This window comes from Schistocerca americana, chromosome 10 (genome assembly GCF_021461395.2).
Source record: "Schistocerca americana isolate TAMUIC-IGC-003095 chromosome 10, iqSchAmer2.1, whole genome shotgun sequence".
NCBI classification, from domain to species: Eukaryota; Metazoa; Arthropoda; class Insecta; order Orthoptera; family Acrididae; genus Schistocerca; species Schistocerca americana.
The window spans coordinates 126,186,802-126,210,563 of NC_060128.1; positions in this window are offsets into that span (position 1 = coordinate 126,186,802).

The window sequence follows — 23,762 nt, forward strand, 5'->3', positions numbered from 1 at the left end:
AATGCACCGTCCTTTTACATCTATATATTTGCATATCGCTATCTTGCGAATCTTTTCAACTCAGTTTACTGCCAGTAATTACTTATTTCGTTATGAGAACGTCATATGGTCGGCACTGGAAAAATCAATATCTCGTAAACAATTTTGATAGTGATTCGACTGCTTCTGGCTTCTGTTTGCATCAGATCCATTAATACTCCACTTATGGCTATAAAGACCAGCGTCATAGTAACATAAACAGTCAGAGTGCAGTTTTCAGTACCCGCGACAGCTACGAATAAATTTTCGAGGTGCTCTTAAAGTGAAGTGCACTATCTTGCATTCCACTTCAGCGCTGTTGACACACACACACACACACACACACACACACACACACAGAGAGAGAGAGAGAGAGAGAGAGAGAGAGGGAGAGAGAGAGAGACGTAGAAATAGTGTGAGTGGCAACTGTAAGTATAATATTCCACACGAAAAATTTCAAGAAAACTCTGACCAGCTATCCTAACATCTCAAAACAATACGCCATTATTCGACAGGTCATCGGCACAAGTGATACCGAGCGCCTAGATTGGATATGAAACAAAGTAACTTCTACATCGGCGGCACACACTTTGCTGTCTCCAGGTGCCGGCTATGCCTAATTGTGATTAAACTGCAGGCTGTTGTCAACTGTGACATCAAAAAATAAGAAAAGCTGTCTATAGTGCAAACAGCAGCGGAATATTTATGAACGCTTTGCTCCTTATCGGGACATTTCTAGAATTTGTTTATTTATGACTAATGCACTACCCGCAGTTTCCAAAGAAATTCTGTAGATGACTCAAAAGGGCGAAACGCGTTAATAAAGGTTTTGCTGTCAGTTTCTACCTAGACTGTTTTCCTTACCGAAAATACATCACCCTGGTTTCGGCACCATAGCCATGGAGGAGAAGGACATCAAGATTTTCTCGGCGGCATCCTTGTGTAAAATTCTTATAGTGTTGAAAACAATGTTGAATATCCTGTCGTGGGTGAATCCATTACAGATGGAGTACAAGCTCGTATTGAGCGGCGGATGGGACGTGTGCTTCCCCAAGGAACCATCCCGTCATTTGCCTTAAGGGCTTTGGCAAAACCGTGTGAGTCGTAGATCCTAATTGCCGGTGTTGCGGATCATCGAGTCCGGTGTTCTAGGTACGCAGCCCTCGCTTTGCTCCAACAAATGATTCAAACTCTGAGTGTTTCTAGGTGCGGGAAAAATAGATCAAGTAAGATTCAAATGGTTCACATGGCTCTGAGCACTATGGGACTTAACATCTGAGGTCATCAGACCCCTAGAACTTAGAACTACTTAAACCTAACTAAATTAAGGACATTACACACATCCATGCCCGAGGCAGGATTCGAACCTGCGACCGTAGCGATCAAGTAAGAACAGCTGTTGTAAGCATCTGCACAGTTAAGCAAGACGTGCTGTAATCCAGAAAGAATCGTTCACGACGGAGATTGAACTTCAGCAACTCCATCACTGGGGATAGCGCAAGTAGATGGTCACAGTACGACTATCTCGTAACAGCTACACCTGAGGTAATAAAAGTAACGGGCTAGCGATAGGCACATATCAGATGGCGTTAGCATCAGGTACACAAGGTATAAAAGAGCATTGCATTGGCGGAGCTGTCTTCTGTACTCCGATGATTCATGTGAAAATGCTTCCGACGTGATCATGACCGCACTACGGGAATTGAGACTCTGAATTAGGAATAGTAATTGGAGCTACACATGCAGGACATTCAGTTTCGTAGCTCGTTGGGAGATTCAGCATTCTGTGATCCACAATGTCAAGAGCGTGCCAAGAGTACCAGATTTGAGACATTCCCCGGCATTACCTCTCACCTCGGATAACCCAGTGGCCGACGGCCTTCAGATAACGACTAAGAACAGCGGCGTTTGCGTTTTGTTGTCAGTGGTAACAAACAAGCAGCACTGCGAGAAGGAGCACAAGAAATCAATGTGGGACGTACGACGAACGTATCCGTTAGGAGAGTGTGGCTAAATTAGGCGTTAATGGACTATGGGTGCTTTTGCTAACAGCACGGTATCGCCTACAACACCTGTCCTTGGCTCTTGACGATATCGGTTGGACACTAGAAGACTGGGAAACCGTGGCCTGGTCAGATTACTATCGATTTCAGTTGGTAAGAGCTGATGGTATGGTTCGAGTGTGGTGCAGAACCCACGAAGCCATGGACCCAAGTTCTCAGCGAGACACTGTGCAAGCTGGTGATGGCTCCATAATGGTGTGGGCTGTGTTCACCTGAAAACAGACTGGATCCTGTAGTCCAACTGAACCGATAATTGGGTGTAAATCGTATGGCTAGTGGTGGTGCAAGGCACCCTGCCCCACGCGCCGTGTAGTGTCTTGCACAGCATTTATGCATATATAGATGAAGATGGATGTGTCGTTGTGCTGTCGGAGGGTACTTTGTTCCGTGATGTGTAACATTCTGAAGTTTTCTTGCTCGCGCTCTTGTTCAGGTATCTGATACTTACTCATGGGAAAGCTAAAACTGTCTGTACGTCCTGTGTTCCGTTTTTGAAGAGATCGGCAAGTTAAGGATCTCTTCTTGACAGCTTCGCTTCTTGTGGAATTTCTTCTCCTGGAATAACTGCTTTGGAATGACCTACAGTAAACGAAAATGGATCCTGGCTAGAATTTCACTTTTCAGTCCCGTTAACCGGTTAAGTTATTCGATTCTCTAGTCGGGGGAAGGGAGGGACTTCGCTCTCAGTAGCACCGAATATCAGTGATGTTAACGGCCAGCCTTCGGAATTAGGGCCATTTATTCGAATTACACATAGGCCGTATATTCTGTTTTTTTCCGTATGTAATACTTAACCTGCATATAATCGATCCTTATATCAGGTAAGAAAAAACAACTAAATTTAGCTAAAATAATTTTTGTGATTTGATTTTGGATAAATAATTACAGCTCTGTCGAAAAAAGTTATTCCGTTTTTTCAAAAAAGTTCTAGTCATATTTCGCCGATGTTGTAGCATCCTTGGTGGGCTTCTCATTTCCTTTTTTTCTTTTTTTTTTCTTGATAAGGAATTTCAGTTTTTAAACTGAAGCATTCAAAATTGAAAATAAAAACAAAAACATATGTTGTGAAAACACGCTGTCGTTTCTTTTACAGTTTGTAATCTGCAACCATGGAGAATTGGAAAACTTGTTCGCATCAAAAATGACGCCAGCAATGTTAAACTGGTGTGGTTTACATTATTTTACTCTGTGTAAAAGATAGCGTGTGTTTGTATCTGTGTGTTTTACTCAGCAGAAAGCAAATAAATAAAGCCATCGAAGATGCAGTAATTTAAACGAATTATCTCTGGGGAAAAAAAACGGAAAAAAGACAAGAAATTGTGTTTACTCAAGACGAAACCCATCCAAAAACAAAATCATTTTGAAACATGAACGCAGGAGTGAGCTTCAACGTGAAGATAAATTATTGGAAAAATGTTGTGATTATATTAAATTCAATAGAGATAAATGAGAAAATAAGCATTTACAATTTATTTTACATTTTTAGTGCCTTATTGTCAGCATTATGTCGGTCTCTTAGGTACTACAGCCGGCCGCGGTGGTCTCAGGGTTCTAGGCGCGCAGTCCGGAACCGCGCGACTGCTACGGTCGCAGGTTCGAATCCTGCCTCGGGCATTGATGTGTGTGATGTCCTTAGGTTAGTTAGGTTTAACTAGTTCTAAGTTATAGGGGCCTGATGACCTAAGATGTTAAGTCCCATAGTGCTCAGAGCCATTTGAACAATTTTTTTCTTAGGTACTACAGTTTGAGAGAGAGAGGAGGAGGAGGAGGAGGAGGCAAGATCAGTGTTTAATCCCTTGTCGACGGTGATTCGAGTAGAGGCAGCAAGAGCAAGGACGGGTAGCGAATGCCACGGTCTGCGGAAAGCAACCATCCCGCAGAGAACCCATAATCTGAATAGTAAGTCTTGTTTCTAAGCTCCCATCTAACTTCGCTCAGTAGAGACGGTAGTCCTACAGTATATTACTTCGCCGTGATAAGCTAAAAGAGTGCCCGTTTCTTAGGTAAGTGACTTAGTTAGTTTGCAATTCATACAAATCTACAATTCTGTCCCGATCTTGATGTAATATCGTGCACATTACCTTCAAGACAAGAGGAAGATCACACTGTACATAAATTTCGCAATCTAATTTGAAACATGTTTGTATGTAATATACAAAGAGCGAAGGTTGTCATCAGACTTCTCTAAAATTAAATGCCTAGAAACGGTATGTATCGTGGTAAACTGATGGTAATTCCTGCCGTGAGAATAAATTACAGCGGCAATACCCGTCTTGGACATGCTACCATCAGGCGATACTAGATAGCACGACGAGCGAAAGTTCAAGAATTTGGCAGAAACATGATTGCAAACTCTTATTTATTTATAACTGTTTTTGTTACAAGTGACGTACAGCCTAGAAGATACTTTAGTCCCTGTTTCACAGTTAGTTTTATTATTGAAATCCACAGTGCCATACAAACGCAGGCCGTGAATATAATACAAACAAATTCACTAGATCACGGGCCGATCAAAAGATCGAATAGAACCCCATAGTTCCCGAATTGTGACATAAACTATTCGAACAGTTCGAGTAGTGCTTAAAGACAGCCGTACTTAAAACAGTGAGCTGAAACAATAGAAGACTGTAAACATGTATTTAAATTGTACGAAATGTTAATAAGTATGTGAAATATTCACTTATTGGGCATATGTACATATTTTAAGAGTCAAGATGTTTCTTGCAGAAAATTGAGCGTACTGAAATAATAAAAGTATCTACAGAGTGATTGAAGAAGATACGCAGATATTTTAATATGTTACTCTACAAATAAAACTAAAGAAAAAAGTTCATATAAACATAGGTCCGAGAATATTTAGTTCGGGAGTTAAGGCTAATAGAAGATTTTGCCTGAAATTTAGCAACTTCACTAATATGAAGTCATCGCAAAACTGTACGAGGTTAAAGTACAGCACGATTTCCTTTTATTTTGTCGTTATTGGTTTGGTGAATCTAATAAAATATGTCCCAGACATGTATCTTCAGTGGTTTTGCAGAACATCCAGAGAAGCAAAGATTATTATAAAAGTAAAGTTATTGATTTTCCATTAACAATGTAAAAGCGTTTATGTCATTGTTGGAAACCATTGGTGTGTTTCTTCTGTCTTTTCCTAACCTTGAAACGAGTTAGTTTTCTTTATTTTTCAGGGAAAGAACGTAATAACAACTGTGTTTTTAAGTGGAACCACATAGTAACTGTTGTAGCTTGTAGATTATTTATGAAACACGGATGTCTTTCAAATTTACGACAGAGGAATCTGCCAATATTGTGATTATTTATGGCAAATGTGACGTTACTGCTATGGCTGCAGTTAACGAACATCGCGTACATTATCGAACTCGAGGGATTCCGAATGCACGAACCATTAATGGAGTATTTCGAATGTTACGGGGGACGGGGTCTCTACCTAGCCTTGAAAACGGCTGCGGATACACGTCTGGGACATGTTTTCGTAGATTCACTAGATCAATAACAACAAAATAAATGGGAGTCGTGCTTTACTTTAACCTCGTACAGTTTTGCGAGGGCTTCCTGTTAGCGAAGTTGCTAAATTTCAGGCAAAATCTTTTATTAGCCATAACTCCGTAAGTAAACATTTGCGGACCAATGTTTACTTGGACTTTTTTCTTTAGTTTCACTCGTAGAATAACATATTAAAATATTTGCATCTCTTCGTGAATCACCCTGTATTTTACAGTCATATTTTAGGGAGATTATCATTACACATGTGGGTCTGTTCCTTTCATTTGTAGTTGGAGAAAGAACCAAAGCGTAATCTGCTATTTAATTGTTATTACTAAACTTTGGTTTGAAATTGGTGTATATTTGCAAAAGTCAGAACCGGAAGCAGACATATTCATTCGTCGCATCCCGTAAAGACCCCGTGTTTCAGATATCTCGTTAGATTTAAAGGGGTTGCAGTTTCCTGTGCGGCTTGCATTTGCTGTGTCAACAACGCACAGGGCCAGTCACTTTGTATGCAGATATTAAACATCGAGGGTAACGCTGGGCTCTGCAGCTAGTAGACAATACGCGCAAGCATTTCAGTACTTCCTGTCGCCAGCGATGTTACCCCGCGCAGTTGGTCAGCGCACCCACCATTCGTGAACGAGTGGGTCTGCCTTCATGTCCCACACCTGGCCGGATACGGGACAGCTGACGGTATGGAACGCGGGAAGCAGCCGAAATTTCTCTGGTTGCGGGCGTCGGTGGCACCAGGAAGTAGTTTGTAAGCTACCGGCGGTCGTCCACATAAGGGCGGCCCGTGACGCGAATGCCCAACCAAACACTACTACAGTGCTGTAGCAGCTTCACAGACACCTGACGTGCAGTCCTGCTACTATTCATATTTCCTATACCATTTATCTGTTACCTTTCTATTGGTGTTCTCCTCATCTGCTTAAAAATACTCCACAGTATCAACTTGTAGGCGCAAGGAGAAATTTAGTACACGCTGTTGTACAAATATAGCCTCAGCAAACGAAAATAATTCCAGAGTATAAGGTGAAAAATGACGTTGCTTGTAGGATTTTGTCCTGGCGCTTTACGTGACGAATCCGTATCCCAATTCTCTGCGAACCAATAACATGCCCTACCCCCTCCAACCAGCGAGTCTTTAAAAATAATCGACCTCCTATAAATAAAACTTTAAACGTCTGATTACTTTCAAACGAGTTAATGTGTTAAATATTTGACGTTTAACACGTAAACCCTTTATGGTTGAAGACGTAAAACCATAACTACGTTGCTTTTATTACCTTCGGATTATTAACTCAAAGACTAAAGGATTTAGACCTGAAACATCAACTAAAAATGCCCTGTAGAAAGGAAATGTAGTTTAGCAAAGACACCGTAGTTGCAGTAATAGATATAAAAAATGCTTATGACACTGTGAGAAGGGAAGAGGGATGGAAACGTCTGACTAGACCGGAACTGTCAAAAGGAATGTAACTGGGACTCAGAAACATGTTCAAAAGGACGGCAATAAATCAGAATGGTATCAAACGGACAGAAGGGTTCGGCAAGGAAGTGATATTCAATATAGTCACGGAGAACATCATAACGAAAGTTCGCCAAGGGTCAGCAGCAAACGATATGAAAATCAAAGCATATGCAGATATGACATGATTCGTGAAGAAATTGAGCAGAAATTGGAAGAACAACTATACACCTGCCAAATAGTCATTGAAGAAGTAGGCATGAACAAAAGTGACATAATCAAAATTAGCAAAAAATAAAAAAATGAAGGATATAACTTTCATTGGAGAAATTATTAAAGAAGTAGATCCTTTCAGGTATTTAGGCAGTAAAGTAATCAAGAAAGGAAACATCATAAATGAAGTTTGGGGGGAGAATAGATATTGTTAGAAATTGTATTGTTGTGGGTCGAGCATAATTATAAACTGCAAAATGCCAGCCAGAGCAAAGACCATAATGTACAAGTGAAATTATACACCGATTTTGACCTGTGGATTCAGAATGTTGAACTTGGACAAAGAAATATCTGAGCAGAATACAAGTAACTGAGATGCACTTTATACAAAGGATACTCGGTAAGACGAGAAGCGACAGGATAAGGAATGAAATAATACGGAGCATTCTGCATTTCAAGGCCCTAAATGAAAGTATGGAGAGTAATATGCTTAAATGGTATGACCACATTGAAAGAATGGGAACAGAAAGCCGGCCGCTGTGGCCGAGCTGTTCTTGGCGCTTTAGTCTGGAACCGCGCGACCGCTACGGTCGCAGGTTCTAATCCTGCCTCGGGCATGGATGTGTGTGATGTCCTTAGGTTTGTTAGGTTTAAGTAAATTTATAGGGGACTGATGCCTCAGATGTTAAGTCCCATAGTGCTCAGAGCCACTTGAACCATTTAGAACCATTTTCTTCCTTTACCTATTCAATAGACAAATTACACATCATCTGTGACAATAAACAAACCAGCCTGACATTATTCTCAGTTTTCGCCTTGTGTTAGACTGAGAAAGTAATAGAAAAGCGTGGATCCCGTAGACAGTGATAATTTTGGCTTTGCGAAAGCTGAAGGCACTAAGGTGAAGTTCTGATGTAGCGCTTGAACTGAGGCAGGACTTAAGAAAAGTCAAGACGCGTTCATAGAATTGTCGACCACGAAAAAGCATCCGGTAGCGTAAAATGCTGTGTGGTGTTCCAAATTCTCTCGAAAGCAGGTGTAAGCTGAATATGAGAAATGCATTGTATGTACAAGAACAAAGAAAGTTAAGAAAGGGAATGGACAACCGAAAAAAGTGCTTGGACTAGCAATGGTATGGGATAGATGTTTAACTCTTTCGTCCTACGGTTCAATCCATACGTCAAAGAAGCCACGACAGTAGAGACAGAATGCCTCAGTAGTGGAATTAAAATTCAGGGTGAAAGGCTATCAATGATAATTTTCAATGATGACATTGCTATCCTCAGACCCTGTGAGGAATAAATGCAGGAACCGTTAAATGGAATGAACTGTCTAATAAACAAGCAGTATGGGTTGATAAGAAGGACAAAAATTATGAGGAGAAGCACAAATGAGTTTAGCTGTAGACTTACTTAACCATTTAATGGTTAAAATTTATTTATTCGAAAAATAAAAGGTCTAAACCTGTCATCCTTTCTTATAAATAACACACTTTTACCACCAAAAAATTTTTAAACTGAATGATTTTGGAAAGTAGGCTCATGTTTTCATGTGAACCTAATATTTCCAGAGTAAGATTTTTAATCTTAGAATGATTTTATCAGGATACCAATTATGGAAGATGTATAAAAAATGAGTACCGATACACATTCTTTCCTCTGAAGTGGAAAATCATGAAATACCACAACAGATGTTCAACATAATATTTGATAATGACTTTGACATACCACACAGCTACGTTTTACACTTTCCGTGAACTATTCTGGGGCAACAACGCCCGACTACCCAGAAACTATGTAAAAACCAGCAGATACAGACGTCCTTGTCATGTTTCAAAATTATGTCGATGATGTATAGCAAAACTCAATTAGTTACTTCAGATTTCCTGGTACGCAGAGATGATTTGACCTTATTTCCGTGAAACAGTAGAACTCTGCCGTCTATAAACACATGCCGCTTCATTTGATCGGTCACAGTTTTCTATATATCCATCCCGTGGTCCGCAGGATTTTTCTCCAAGTTAAGAAAGCGTCTCGTTACATGATAGCACTAGACGGATTGAGATATAGCTGTCCCAAGGCCCAAAACCGGGTACTACTGTAGTGGGACATACGTATCCCGCCAACTACGAAAGGGTTAACATCCAAATTGGGAGCCACGAAGTTACTGAACCGGCTACCTTGGAAGAGGAATAGCACGAGATGGATGAAGCAAGGACGACTCAAAAAAGACCGATTACGTTGGACGAAGAGGGCATTCCAGACCAAAGTAGGCCTACCAGTATCAAGCAAATTGCCCCAATAATAGCACTATCATATTGTATTCAACTAAGAACCTTTATCTGAACAGGTTGCGGAAGAATTTTGAAAAAAGGATGGTTGGTGCACAGTATTGTATAGCAGTGAATGATAGGCTGCGGAAACAATAAAAAAGGAGAGAATCGAAGCGTTTGAATTTTGGTGGTATAGAGGGATGTTGAACATTAAGTGGATTGACAATACAGACATCAAAATAAGTTTTGCATCACCTCGGTTCCGAGAGTTCCAGAACCTGTACAGGCAATAGGAATAGAGATCACTGTAAACATCATTTCCGCCCTTTTTATTGCTCACGAAAAGCGCACATTGCATGTTGTTCCACCATTCAGCGAGACCTTCAGAGGTGGTGGTTCAGATGCTCTACACACCGGCACGTCTAGTACCCAGTAGCACGTCCTCTTGCATTGATACATGCGTATATCGTGGAGTGCTATCCACAAGTTCATCAAGGCACGGTTGGTCCAGATTGTCCCACTCCCTCACAGTGGTTGGTGAATCACGTCGTCCATAAACAGCCCTTTTCAATCTATCCCAGGCATGTTCGACAGGGTTCATGTCTGGAGAACATGCTGGCCACTCTAGTCGAGCGATGCTGTTATCGCGAAGGAAGTCGTTTAGAAGATGTGCACGATGGGAGCGCGAATTGTCGTCCATGAAGCTGAATGCCTCGCCAATATGCTGCCGATATGGTTGCACTATCGGTCGGAGGATGACATTCCCGTATCGTACAGCCGTTACGGCGGCTTCCATGACCATGCTTCCATGACCACCAGCGGCGAACGTCAGCCCACATAATGCCACCCCAAAACAGCAGAGAACCTCCACCTTGCTGCACTCGCTGGACAGTATGTCTAAGGCGTTCAGCCTGACCGGGTTGCCTCTAAACACGTCTCCGACAACACTCATCGGTGAAGAGAACGTGATGCCAGGCCTGAGCGGTCCATTCGGTATGTTGTTGAGTCCATCTGTACCATGCTGCATAGTGTCGTGGTTGCAATGATGGACTTCACCATGGACGTCGGGAGTGAAGTTGCGCGTCATGCAGCCTATTGAGCACAGTTTGAGTCGTAACACGATGTCCTGTGGCTGCACGAAAAGCATTATTCAACATGGTGACGTTGCTGTCAGGGGTCCTCCGAGCAATAATCCGTAGGTAGCGGTCATCCACTGCAGTAGTAGCCCTTGGGCGGCCTGAGTGAGGCATGTCATCGACAGTTCCTGTCTCTCTGTACGTCCTCCTCGTCCAAACAACATCGCTTTGGTTCAGTCCGAGACGCCTGGACACTTGTTGACAGCCACTCCTGGCACAAAGTAACAATGTGGACGCGATGAAACCGCGGTATTCACCGTCTAGGCATGGTTGAACTACAGACAACACGACCCGTGTACCTCCTTCCTGGTGGAATGACTGGAACTGACCGGCTGTCGGATCCCCTCCGTGTAATAGGCGCCGCTCTTGCATCTTTGGGCGGGTTTAGTGACATCTCTGAACAGTCAAAGGGACTGTGTCAGTGATACAATATCCACAGGCAACTTCTATCTTAAGGAGTTCTGGGAACCGGGGAGATGCAAATTGGTGGCACATTCCAACAGTGCTGTGTAATACGTTCCACGCTCTAGCCTTATTCCACACTGATCACGTATTCCTTTCTGATGCCCCGCGCCTTCGACGAGGCACTGGAACGTCAACGAGAGAAAGAAATCTGACAGTTTACGTCGAAACGCAACACTGCGCAAACCCGTGGAAGTTGCTCCGTTGTTATATGTGTAACCACTGCCAGGACTGTGACGCGGATATGCAAGGCCTTCTCGAGCTGGCTGGCAGAGTCGTTCGATCTGAAACTTCACGACTCGCGAATGCCGTGCCAAACAAGTCGCGTGATGCAAGTCCCCAAGGCGAGAGTAAAAAGGAGGAAAAAAAGGTAAGTAAAAGGAAGGATCCGGCGCAGACTTTGGAAGGAAACAAAAATTGAGTAACGGTGCATGGAGAAACAGGAATTACTTTGGGAGTTGGCTCCCGCTGGGAAAGATCGAGCAGATCCTGGAGGATAAGACCAGGGCCATGTCAGACACTGTGTGTGTGTGTGCGTGTGTGTGAGCGTGTAGTGTGATTCTTTTTGTTACTCTTGGGAATATTTGTGATGATCTCACGTATGCGACTCATTGTCATCATTGTTTACGTCTAGAGAGGGGATGACGTTCAGCCGTTTGCAACGAACGAGATGGTCGAGGGTAAATTGCGGTTCGCGGAGACGTTAACTGGGAAAGAAATACAAGGGAATTCTTTCGGCATAGCGCTCCCGCCAGGTCGTGAACTGGAGACCGCGCAGACGGCCCAACAGCAATCCCACAGATGCAACAACGTCGGCCAGCGCGAGAGACTGCGCCTGCTGCAGACGCGTGTCGGAGGTCGAAGAACCGTCGCTGTGTAGGCGTGGCGGTGACAGCTGGTGGTGGTAGGCGGCGCGCCCCACACGTGTCACTCCAGCCTACCCTGATCTGCGACAAGGACACGTGTAACTCGACCTGCGGCCCAGACAGTGCTTACGCCATAGCTTTAAACTGGCGGAGCACGCCCGGGGAGCGAAGGAGTGCAATATTTTCGCCGGTGTACCTCTGACCCTGTCACGTCGAGAACGCACTTCTCAAGTTTCGGGGCACGCTTGAGGCTGCGTGAGCACGGGCGATTAACCACACGTCAGGAATATCCGCAGACTGACAAAGCGTAACGCTCGCCTAGCTCGAACCAGGAATTCTCACCTGACTTTACTGTACTGGTGTTTGTTTACATTTTGGCCGAATATCGGAACTTCGACGTTGCTTGTACTTGGCCAGTTTTTTACACATGTACAGGAATAGTAATGATAAATAAGTGTTGCTACTAAGAGTCGAGGGACATGAAACGGAAGCAGTAGTTGGGAAGGGAGTGAGACAGGGTTGTAGCCTATCCCCGATGCTATTCAATCTGTATATTGAGCAAGCAGTAAAGGAAACAAAAGAAAAGTTCGGAGTAGGTATTGAAATCCATGGAGAAGAAATAAAAACTTTGAGGTTTGCCGATGACATTGTAATTCTGTCAGAGACAGCAAAGGACTTGGAAGAGCAGTTGAACGGAATGGACAGTGTCTTGAAAGGAGGATAAAAGATGAACATCAACAAAAGCAAAACGAGGATAATGGAATGTAGTCGAATTAAATCAGGTGATGCTGAGGGAATTAGATTAGGAAATGAGACACTTAAAGTATTAAAGGAGTTCTCCTATTTGGGGAGCAAAATAACTGATGATGGTCGAAGCAGAGAGGATATAAAATGTAGATTGGCAATGGCAAGGAAACCGTTTCTGAAGAAGAGAAATTTGTTAACATCTAGTATTGATTTAAGTGTCAGGAAGCCGTTTCTGAAAGTATTTCTATGGAGTGTAGCCATGTATGGAAGTTAAACGTGGACGATAAATAGTTTGGACAAGAAGAGAATAGAAGCTTTCGAAATGTGGTGCTACAGAAGAATGCTGAAGATTAGATGTGTAGATCACATAACTAATGATGAGGTATTGAATAGAATTGGGGAGAAGAGGAGTTTGTGGCACAACTTGACTAGAAGAAGGGATCGGTTGGTAGGACACGTTCTGAGGCATCAAGGGATCACCAATTTGGTACTGGAGGGCAGCGTGGAGAGTAAAAATCGTAGAGGGAGACCAAGAGATGAATACATTAAGCAGATTCAGAAGGATGTAGGTTGCAGTAGGTACTGGAAGATGACGAAGCTTGCACAGGATAGATTAGCACGGAGAGCTGCATCAAACCAGTCTCAGGGCTGAAGAGCACAACAACAACAACAACAACAACAACTTGATGCAAAATAGGTGTCCGTAGCTCGTGGTCGTGCGGTAGCGTTCTCGCTTCCCGCGCCCGGGTTCCCGGGTTCGATTCCCGGCGGGGTCAGGGATTTTCTCTGCCTCGTGATGACTGGGTGTTGTGTGATGTTCTTAGGTTAGTTAGGTTTAAGTAGTTCTAAGTTCTAGGGACTGATGACCATAGATGTTAAGTCCCATAGTGTTCAGAGCCATTTGATCCAAAATAGGTCATTGGGGCCTAGGGGCTCCGTCTTGAAATCCTAAGCAAAACATCCAGCGTCACAATCCAAGCCATTGCTTGGATATTTGATTATAACAATAATCATAGCAATAATAATAATAATAATACATTAACAGTACATTAAAAGTACATAGAAAGAGTGCCACAAGACAAATCGCCTATTGTGACAACCCATGGGAAAACCTACAATTACCACATTTTAAGTACCTGGGAGAAATAATCTAGCCATCACGGATCAACCTAAAGGTCAATGAGGAAAGAATAAAAAAAACTACACAAAGCATATAAACTCACGTGGAACTATTATAACAAAAAGTCCATATCCATTAACGCAAAATTAAGGCACTACAACACTGTCGTACTTCCGGAGACACTGGATGCATCTGAAACAACACAACTAGGTGGGCAAACTAAAATCAAAGAAATAGAGAAAGAAGAAAGGAAAATTCTCACGAAAATTTTTGGTCCGATACAAGAGCAAGGAATCTGGAAGAAGAGACCAGCATCAGAATTATATAAATACACAGACGAGATGACTGATAGAATAAGGAAAAGAAGAATGCAGCTCTACGGGCATATCCACAGGATGAATGAAAACAGAATTTCAAAGCGAATTCTTAAAGTCATCAACTCAGGCAGGGGAAAAACAAAATGGATAAAAGAAGTTGAAGAGGACCTCACACAAGCACACGTAACAGTAAACGATGCAGAAAACAGAACCGAATTCAGGAACATCATCAAATAACATAAATTTGATACCACAACGCAGAAGAGACCAGGATGCAAATGGACAGCGAAGCGAAAGAAACAACACAGTGAACACGATAACTTTCCGAGATTTTTAGTAACAAAGCTAAACAACGACTTGTCTTTATATATTAGTATAAAGTACTGATACATGCTTGTATATTAAAAATAGATAGCCTGTGTCCGTCCGAAAGTGTATTAGAAGTATCGCGCAAAAATTTGAAATAAATCGATTAACTACTTTTGGCGATTTTGGTAACAACGTTGAACCACATGTTCGTATAGATATAGAAAAATCTGACGCGGTATTGACTCTTGTGAATATTTTTATTTGCTACACAGACTGTTCGTGAGATTTTAAACGCTTCAGAAGGACAGACTGCAATCCTGCATTAACCTTATTGTAAATATTTACCGGGCCAGTTTAACGTATTATGTGTGTATCTCTCATAATGCCTTCGAGATAAAATTAGAGAAACTATGCATAAGAAGAAGGAATAGACACCGACGTTGAGGAAAAAAACAAAATGAATCCTCCGAAACACACCGTGTGCTTACTCGCGGGTTACGTACTACGAATTTATGTAAAATAAAGTATGTTAATATTGGTGGCTTTGCAAACCAGATCTGTTAACAACAAAGGCGCTCACAAATTTAAAATAGTTTTGAGAAGTCCATCTGACAGGCCAAAAATTTCCATATGGCTTAACACAAAACTTCAGTGTGGGTCTAATGCATTGGTAATAAAGGACTTATTTCTTTGTTTGTGGGAGCCTACACATATAACCCAGAATAAAAATCGGCTGCTTCTAGCTATGTACATATGACAAATAGGGTTTATCCGTTAAATGAATAGAAGAAGAGTAGTCTCTAAAAGTATAAAGACGATCAACAAAAATTTTTTGAGAACTCTTACAAAAATGGTTCAAATGGCTCTGAGCACTATGGGACTCAACTGCTGAGGTCATTAGTCCCCTAGAACTTACAACTAGTTAAACCTAACTAACCTAAGGACATCACAAACATCCATGCCCGAGGCAGGATTCGAACCTGCGACCGTAGCGGTCTTGCGGTTCCAGACTGCAGCGCCTTTAACCGCACGCCCACTTCGGCCGGCAGAACTCTTACACACCAGAATTATGGTAGAGTACAAAGTTGACAGAACAAAATATATTTATAGTATCTCTCACCGCTTCCAGCCTCACTGGAGAAATAACATCCAGGCTTTTTACTGCGATACCTTGCACCGAAAGACTGATCTGCAAAGTTCAGCTTGCACTATGAAACAACGGCAAGACAAGGCAACAGCAGACTTATAAAAGTTTTAAAGAACGGAAAATTCTTTTCAGATGAACTGCAATGCCGGTCGAAACCCAATAACACATCGTAAATATTTTCATGCGATGTAGACACAGCAGCGAATGAATGTTCGTTGTGAGAGATCTTTTTAACTATTCCTTCCAGATAAAGCAATATCTTAACCCACGAATCTCATTGCTAAGGTCTGTTAATGCAAGAAGGTCTACATTGCTTAATTTTCCATTTTTCTACTCGAAAAGAATACGTCGTCGCTCTAACAGAAATTATTCCTTTGCGGAAGATAGTCTTAAATTACTCTACTGTAGAAACAAAATCACGCAGAAATCTAACATTGTAATGCAAATAACATTACGGATATTTTGGACTTAGAAATGAGTTTACTACAACTGTATATGCTCCACACATTTACTGTTATTAATTGGTAATTTAGCATGAAAACTAAGAAATATTATTCAACAAGATTGTCCCCATAATTCAGTATTCACACCATAGGCTATTCTTATAACGTACGTTAAGCTGCTTTAGGTAGCATGCGATGCATGCCAAGGACTTCCAACGCTTAGAAAACACATCGAGGCGCAACTTCACTTTCGCTACTCCCGCCATTAGTACCAACCAGTTGTGTTGTCTGTGTCATTTCCGCCTATCATTGTCATTCAGGCACCCATAGACGTTCTAATTTTGCTTCCCCATGCTTAATTCCATATCCAGTTTAGTTAGCGCTTCCGAGTATCTCCTTACGGATTTAATTCAGTTCCGTGTTGTCTTCAACCTGCCTTTCATGGAATCGCTTATTTCCAGTGAACTATTATGTCTCTCCTCTCTCAAAATTAAAAAAAAAAATTATCTACGGTCTCCTTCTATTCTTTGTTACTAAAAGTTGTCCTTAACTGACTGTGTCGTCTCTAAAAGAACTTGAAGTACGCTCGTATCGTATAGGAGCATTTAGCCGGGCCCCATAATTAATGAAAAATTCCCTTTCTGGCGTAACTGGCGAAAGAGACAAACGAGCAGTCGTAAAAATTTTCAGTTATGTAAGCGTCATTAATTTATGGTCTCCAGAGGCAGAGGTTCAGTTCAATTACGGTAATTAGTCGATCAGGCTAAACAACAGGCTTATTTATAGCAGTAATAACTGTTTTTACATTTCAGTACCGATTAAAAAAGTGAACTGCATTGGGAACAGAATTATGAATAGAAATTTATCTGCTTGCAAACTACTGCGCATCTTTGTAATGTTAACTCGTGCTTTTTATGGGTAAATCTTAATGCTTGCAAATTTTATTGTACGTATATTAGTGACTTTGATGACTTTCGCTAATATTAATAGCCACCTGCTTCAAACACTGCCATCTACTGGCTACCCGCAGCGTTTACGGCACGGTATGGGCTATAACGAACGGTAAAGAGGATCTAATTAGTACCACAACACGCGTACCTAGTATTCCTCTTTCCCATTTTTTTATAAAGACGCGATTAATAATTTTCTTATGGTAACGCTAAAACTCGTATTTCTACAGTAAACGGCATGATTTACAATATAATAAAACCCTGACGTCTAAACATGGTACTGTATTTTATTCTCCCACTAAGATTTCTGATAAGTGTATTAAATGTACACATTAGTTGTAATTGCTTACCATCTGGCGTAATTTTGTTGCAAAAAACTGTTGACCTTTATTAAGTGCCGGTTAAAAACAAAGTATTGATCTAGAGTTCCCTTACAAAGAAGCAGATATTACCTGTCGTAGATTGATGCTCCTGCTAAAACACTCCATAATCCTGTATCTCGCGAGGTAATCTTCTTGGTTTTCCGCTCTGGGTCATAAAATTTTATTTTATTAGTTATTTATTTAATCATTTATTTATTTAAGCTGATCTGATTAGGGCGACAAGGTGTCCTTTACGGGATTTCACCCGTACAATACCTTTCTTTACAATTTAATTACGTCGTAAACTCCCTGCATGCGCAAGATGTAACATCTCCTGCAGAACAGCTAAACATAAAACACATTAGTGTAGCGTGTCTTAACTTCCGTCCAGCAAGTATTCTAGACCTGGAGGGATGGTACTAAAAATGCGATTCTCTTTGTTTACCTCACCTCACGTCGTCTAACTTTCATGTATTCCTTTTTTTTACCGAATTTTGTTTAATATAAAATTCTGAGACGCCCCTGAAATATTCTAAGCAGCATAAATGATTCTTTTGATATTTTCAAAGGAGTATAATGCATAATTTAAATTGTAAGAGGATCTTGTTTGTTGGATGGGCACACGTGAAATGTTGTTAGAACACTTTGTTTGCTAGTATGTGCTGTTTTTATGTAGAATGCTCTGAATTAAGCAAGTACATCAGCTGAAATAATACATACAGGTTAGTAATATGTGCATCCGATTTCGTACGTTAGGCTTAAACTTTAGGCTTAAACTGCGTGCAATCCAATCTTTTGTTCTATACGTAATTCTGTTCACGTGAAATAAATAATTGACATTAAGAGGCATAACAATTATTTTCAGGTCGTGCGGTAGCGTTCTCGCTTCCCGCGCCCGGGTTCCCGGGTTCGATTCCCGGCGGGGTCAGGGATTTTCTCTGCCTCGTGATGACTGGGTGTTGTGTGATGTCCTTAGGTTAGTTAGGTTTAAGTAGTTCTAAGTTCTATGGGACTGCTGACCATAGATGTTAAGTCCCATAGTGCTCAGAGCCATTTGAACCAACCATATTTTCTGGTATTATTCCTGGAATCCGTAAGAGAAAGTCGTTGAACTCTTGAAAATACCACCTGCACGAAAACCTGAGTAAAACTCACGCGAAAGAAAATATTTTCTTCGTAAATGCCACGCGTGCAGTAGTCACACTTATTATTTTGTCTACGTTAGCGTCGGAAACTGTTTGAAGTGAAAGATGTAGTTTCGACACAAAACATGTATAATTGACGTCATCCAGTATTCACTTCCTGATTGTTTAGTGAACTATGATAGATTACTGTAGTATCACACTGTTTATTTAACTAACTAATAACTGATGCTCCCCAATAATGAAAACTGGAAGTACATTGTAATAACATAGCAGACAAGGCTAGAAGCAAACACTTCAAACAATAGTGGAGTAATTACGTTTAACGTAGAAACAGACATCTGGAAGAAAAGTGCGTCAGTGCATTCCTAACAAGTTACCAGCTACAGCATTTCAAAAGCTGGTATGTCTTATTCTGCGCACTAGGATCTTTATACTTATAAGTAAAATACCAAGACGCTCCTGGTAAACTGTGTTTTTAAATCCTTGGAACAGACCGATGACTTACAATGAAACAATGAGCACAGATATAGGCCTCTTGTCGACATGTTTTGGTAGCAGTACTGATATAAGGGCTGGACGAAAACGAGGGAAAGGTTTACGTAGTTCATTTCTCAATATTGCTAGATTGCACTCCTGACCACGATCATGTGTGCTTAAAATCTTTATTTCACCTCAGAGCTAGGTGGAACTTGAGCTAAACTAAATAACATGATACTCTCTACCTTTGTCTTATTTGTAGTTGTTACTGTAACCGATCGAATTCGACGGTGTTCCGACTATTTTTGACGAATGTTTGTAATATGCTTGAGGCACTATTTGTGACGTATAGCATAAAGAAGAAAGTACTTATTCGTTTCCCATGGATCCAAAGTGTGTCTGTCAGTAGACAACGGCCATTTACGATTTTTTTTAACAAATCACTAAACTCACAGCGTTCAAGACTTCCCAGCAGTATTATATCTTAATTTGTTACACTTAGCGTAGAAGCTGCTCAGTTTCCACGAGTCTAATGAATTTTCTAGGTGCCTGGTACTATGTGCTGTGTAGTTCTGTACAACGTTGAATTCATATAAACTGTTTTCTGGTGCGTTTAGCCATTAATTCATTGATAACTCGAATATCATTCATGTTAGTCACATTTTACATCTGTCATGCATACGGTGGTGTCTAATTATGCGAAACACTGTACATGCTCACAAACGGCACCCTTTACCATAGGGATATTCTAAAGATATATAGCAGATCACTTACTTCTATTTCTAATGTGCGTATTATACAGAAGGGGCTACCGGTTAAAACTAGCTTTTATGCGTCTTTAGAAGTCTTTATTTTAACGATTTGTCTTATTTATATTTCTAGGTGTATTAACAAAGAGTTTTGAAAGTATATATATCATTCAGCTATAGGCAGCGAAGATTACTTCCATTCCTAGTACTGCATGGGCTATACCCCTATTATTCTGAAATCCAGATACCCTCTTCAGAATCAGTTTTTATAATAATCAGTCTGCTGCGTGATAATTCCTACTACTTCGAACTGCAGTCATTCAACGTTTTTTTGCAGTGCTAGTTAACCTATAGTGCAACGGCGTGTACTGACGCTTGCATTAAAACTGGCAAAGTAAGTTGACGTACAACCTTACAGTTTCGTATGTCAGAAGAGCAGAAGAATGAGAGTCTTGCCGTAGAAATTATATATATTTACTGCATACTCTGAAGAACGTAACATTCAATCCGGTTCGTTATGCTTTTATTCATACACTTATGTTCTTGTCAGAATCAGAAGTACGACGAAATAAGTCAGGTATTCTTCACACTTGAGTGTTCTCATCGCATATTTTTATAATATTATGCAGATGCAAAATTTGATACTCTGAGTGGTTTCGATGAGCCGGTAAAATCAGTTTGTAGTTATTACGTAAACAGACTCCGTGCAACTATAACTTATATTTTTCTCTGTTTCCTTGTGGCTAGTATTTACCACGTTAATAACAGAGAAAACTATAGGTCTACAAAGGTGTCCTAAATAGAACTGAAACCGCTCCCACTACTAAGGCACTATTTATTGTAGCATGTTCTACAACATTGTTCGCTGTGGCAAGGTTAATCAAATGCCGATCTATTGCTCTTAGTGACCAGCAGTTTCTACAACACGTCGGAAGGTAAAAATCTCGGAACTTTATGGAAAGCGTTTTTACAGTGATGTTTTAAAAAATGAAAGGAAAGAATACGGACGCGTGTGAACTGAAATCAATTCAAGTCTTGCAAGAACAAACGATTGTAACGTTAGTCAACGTTGCATTTATGCCGTACCTCGTGCAAGACAATTTTCGGCCGAACACAAGCATACGTGTGTAGTAATTTGCTCGTTCACTGCCAGTTAACTGACTGATATTTTAAAGCTTTTCTCAGCGCAGAGACACAGTTCACGATCTAAAAACAGTCACGCAGTGATGCATAATGTTAAAAACTTGCCCAGAAATTAGATAACTTATATAATACTCCTAATCCTTGAAGAGGAAATGGTGATGGATGTAAGGCGAACGTATTTATGTGAATTGTGACTTGGTACCCATAAATAATATCAAGGAACACATTACGAGTTCTAAAGATCACATTGCATTAAATATGTTACAACACAGTTTAAGTTCGAAAGAAGAGCCGCGTAGTAATAAACATTGACATATAGTACCTTAATAAAGCGAGAAACGTCATTTGGGTTTTGCAGAACCAAATTTTTTCCAGAAGTTATCACTCGTTTGGCGTCACAGTCCGGTCAAAAGGTAACTGTCAGAAAAAAACTGCATTTTACATGGAGGCTAAGAGCTACGAAACAAAGACAAGTCCGATTAATGCCTAAGGGTTTGTCGATAGAGGTGAGACTCGCCAATGTTTTTATAAAAATCATTTTATGTATGTACCGAGTGTATATACTTCATGTGGAGCTATTCAAGGACGTCCAATGTGGGCTGTAAATATCATGTGGCAGCAAAACGTAGTAGATATACAGATGCGTTAATGAGGAATCGATTTAAAAAGGTTATTTCCAAAAATGGCCACCATGTACAAATCTGGTGTACTGAATACAGAAAGAGGTATAGAAATGTTTCCACATTAAATGGTTTAGGAATGGGATGAGGGTACTCAAGGTTAGACAGGATTAATGTGAGGAAAGTGAGAAAGGATTAATATTGATCTTATTATTAACCCCTGCCTAAGGCAGCATCTTTGGCTGTCTGAATGCCATCACGAATGGGAGCTCAAGAAGTCATTGGAAATGCTCGCGAGTGAGGCGTCATTAGCATTAGGATTAACCTTTCCGTACGAGATACCGTCGATCCGCGCAGTCGTTATTGCAAAATATGTCAACAAAACCAATCACTGTGATGATATGTCGAAGATATTCTGAACATCACCAGACTTGCAATTCCGAGCATTGGAACCAGAGTTGAAACCAAAGCCTTCACCACCGCAGATCGGTCGTTGGGCATTTGAATATCAACGGAGCACAGCTGTAATACAACAGCCACCGCCCACACCGGACCACCGCAAGCAACCCTGCACCTCAGCTATGACCTCACGGCACATACCTGCATGCATACTGGAATGTATGTACGCACGTATGTTTCACGTCTTCTCCTAAACCAGTGGACAGATTTCATCCAAACAAGAAGCACGTGGCTCTGTGGAAAAAAGCATTGTGCGCCTAAGAACCAGCCTCTTCCCATAGGGGTGGGGCTAGGGGGAGAAAATGTGGTGACACAGAATCGTAATTTAAGGACCTCTGGGCCATTATCAAACAAATTTTATATAAACTTTACTCATTATTTGTGTAAAAATATTGTGGGCTTAACACAATTATGCCACATACAAGTGAAAAACCGCGAAATGGGAAAATACATAATAACTAGCTATATTTCTATAGAATCCGTAGATCTCAAGGTCGCTAGAGTCATTGGCGACAGTAAAGATGACATTTCAGCCGTAACGGTTGGCCAAAATGGGGCGGGGTGCCAAAGAAAGGATGTCGTTGTAACGCCTGAAGGAGTTTTTACCAAATTTGGCACACATACCATTTGCTACCTCGAAAAAATGTGTAGTAAAAGTAAGACAACCCCAGCATCTTCGCGGTTTATGGCCGTTGCGAAAATGGGTCACACAAAAACATAACTCAGAAGCATTTCTCAGCACACCCTCAGTGTTTTTATACAGACAGTGAGTCTTGTATATACCGAATTCCGTTGAAATTGCTCCACGTGTTCATGACTTAAGCTTCTATGTCAACTCCTTGCAAAACTGCATCTCTACTCTTATATCAAATAGATGATTCTTACCGTCATACTGCTTCTATCTAGGTAATAAATAACACATGCACGACGATTAGTTGATATCGATCCTGTGGTTTAGAAGGGGTATGGAATTTACAGGGTGGGCAAAACAAAACTGAGCAGAAAACATTTCATGCACCTACAGATAGGCAAACCTAACCATCATTTGCGCAATATGTGGCAGGTGTAGATTGGGTTGCCTATCTCCAGGCGCATGAAATGTGTTCTGGGCCGGTTCTGTTTCTCCCACCTTCTACACGCATACGACGGTACTTGTAAATGTATTGACACACAGGTGTTCGAAATAACCGCGAGTGTGGGAAGTGAAGTGATTTCATATACAGTATGATTCCTTGATGTTATTACAAACTTTCACGGATGACGGAGAAAGTTAAATGCACACTACTGGCCATTAAAATTGCTACACCAAGCAGAAATGCAGATGATAAACGGGTATTCATTGGACAAATATATTACACTAGAACTGACATGTGATTACATTTTCACACAATTTGGGTGAATAGATCTTGAGAAATCAGTACCCAGAACAACCACCCGTGGCCGTAATGAAGGCCTTGATACGCCTGGGCATTGGGTCAAACAGAGCTTGGATGGCGTGTACAGGTACAGCTGCCCATGCAGCTTCAACACGATACCACAGTTCATCAAGAGTAGTGACTGGCGTCTTGTGACGAGCCAGTTGCTCGGCCACCACTGACCAGACGTTTTCAATTGGTGAGGGATCAGGAGAATGTGCTGGCCAGGGCAGCAGACGAACATTTTCTGTATCCAGAAAGGCCCGTACAGGACCTGCAACATACGGTCCTGCATTATCCTGCTGAAAGGTAGGGATCGAATGACGTGGAAGAGCCACGGGTCGTAAT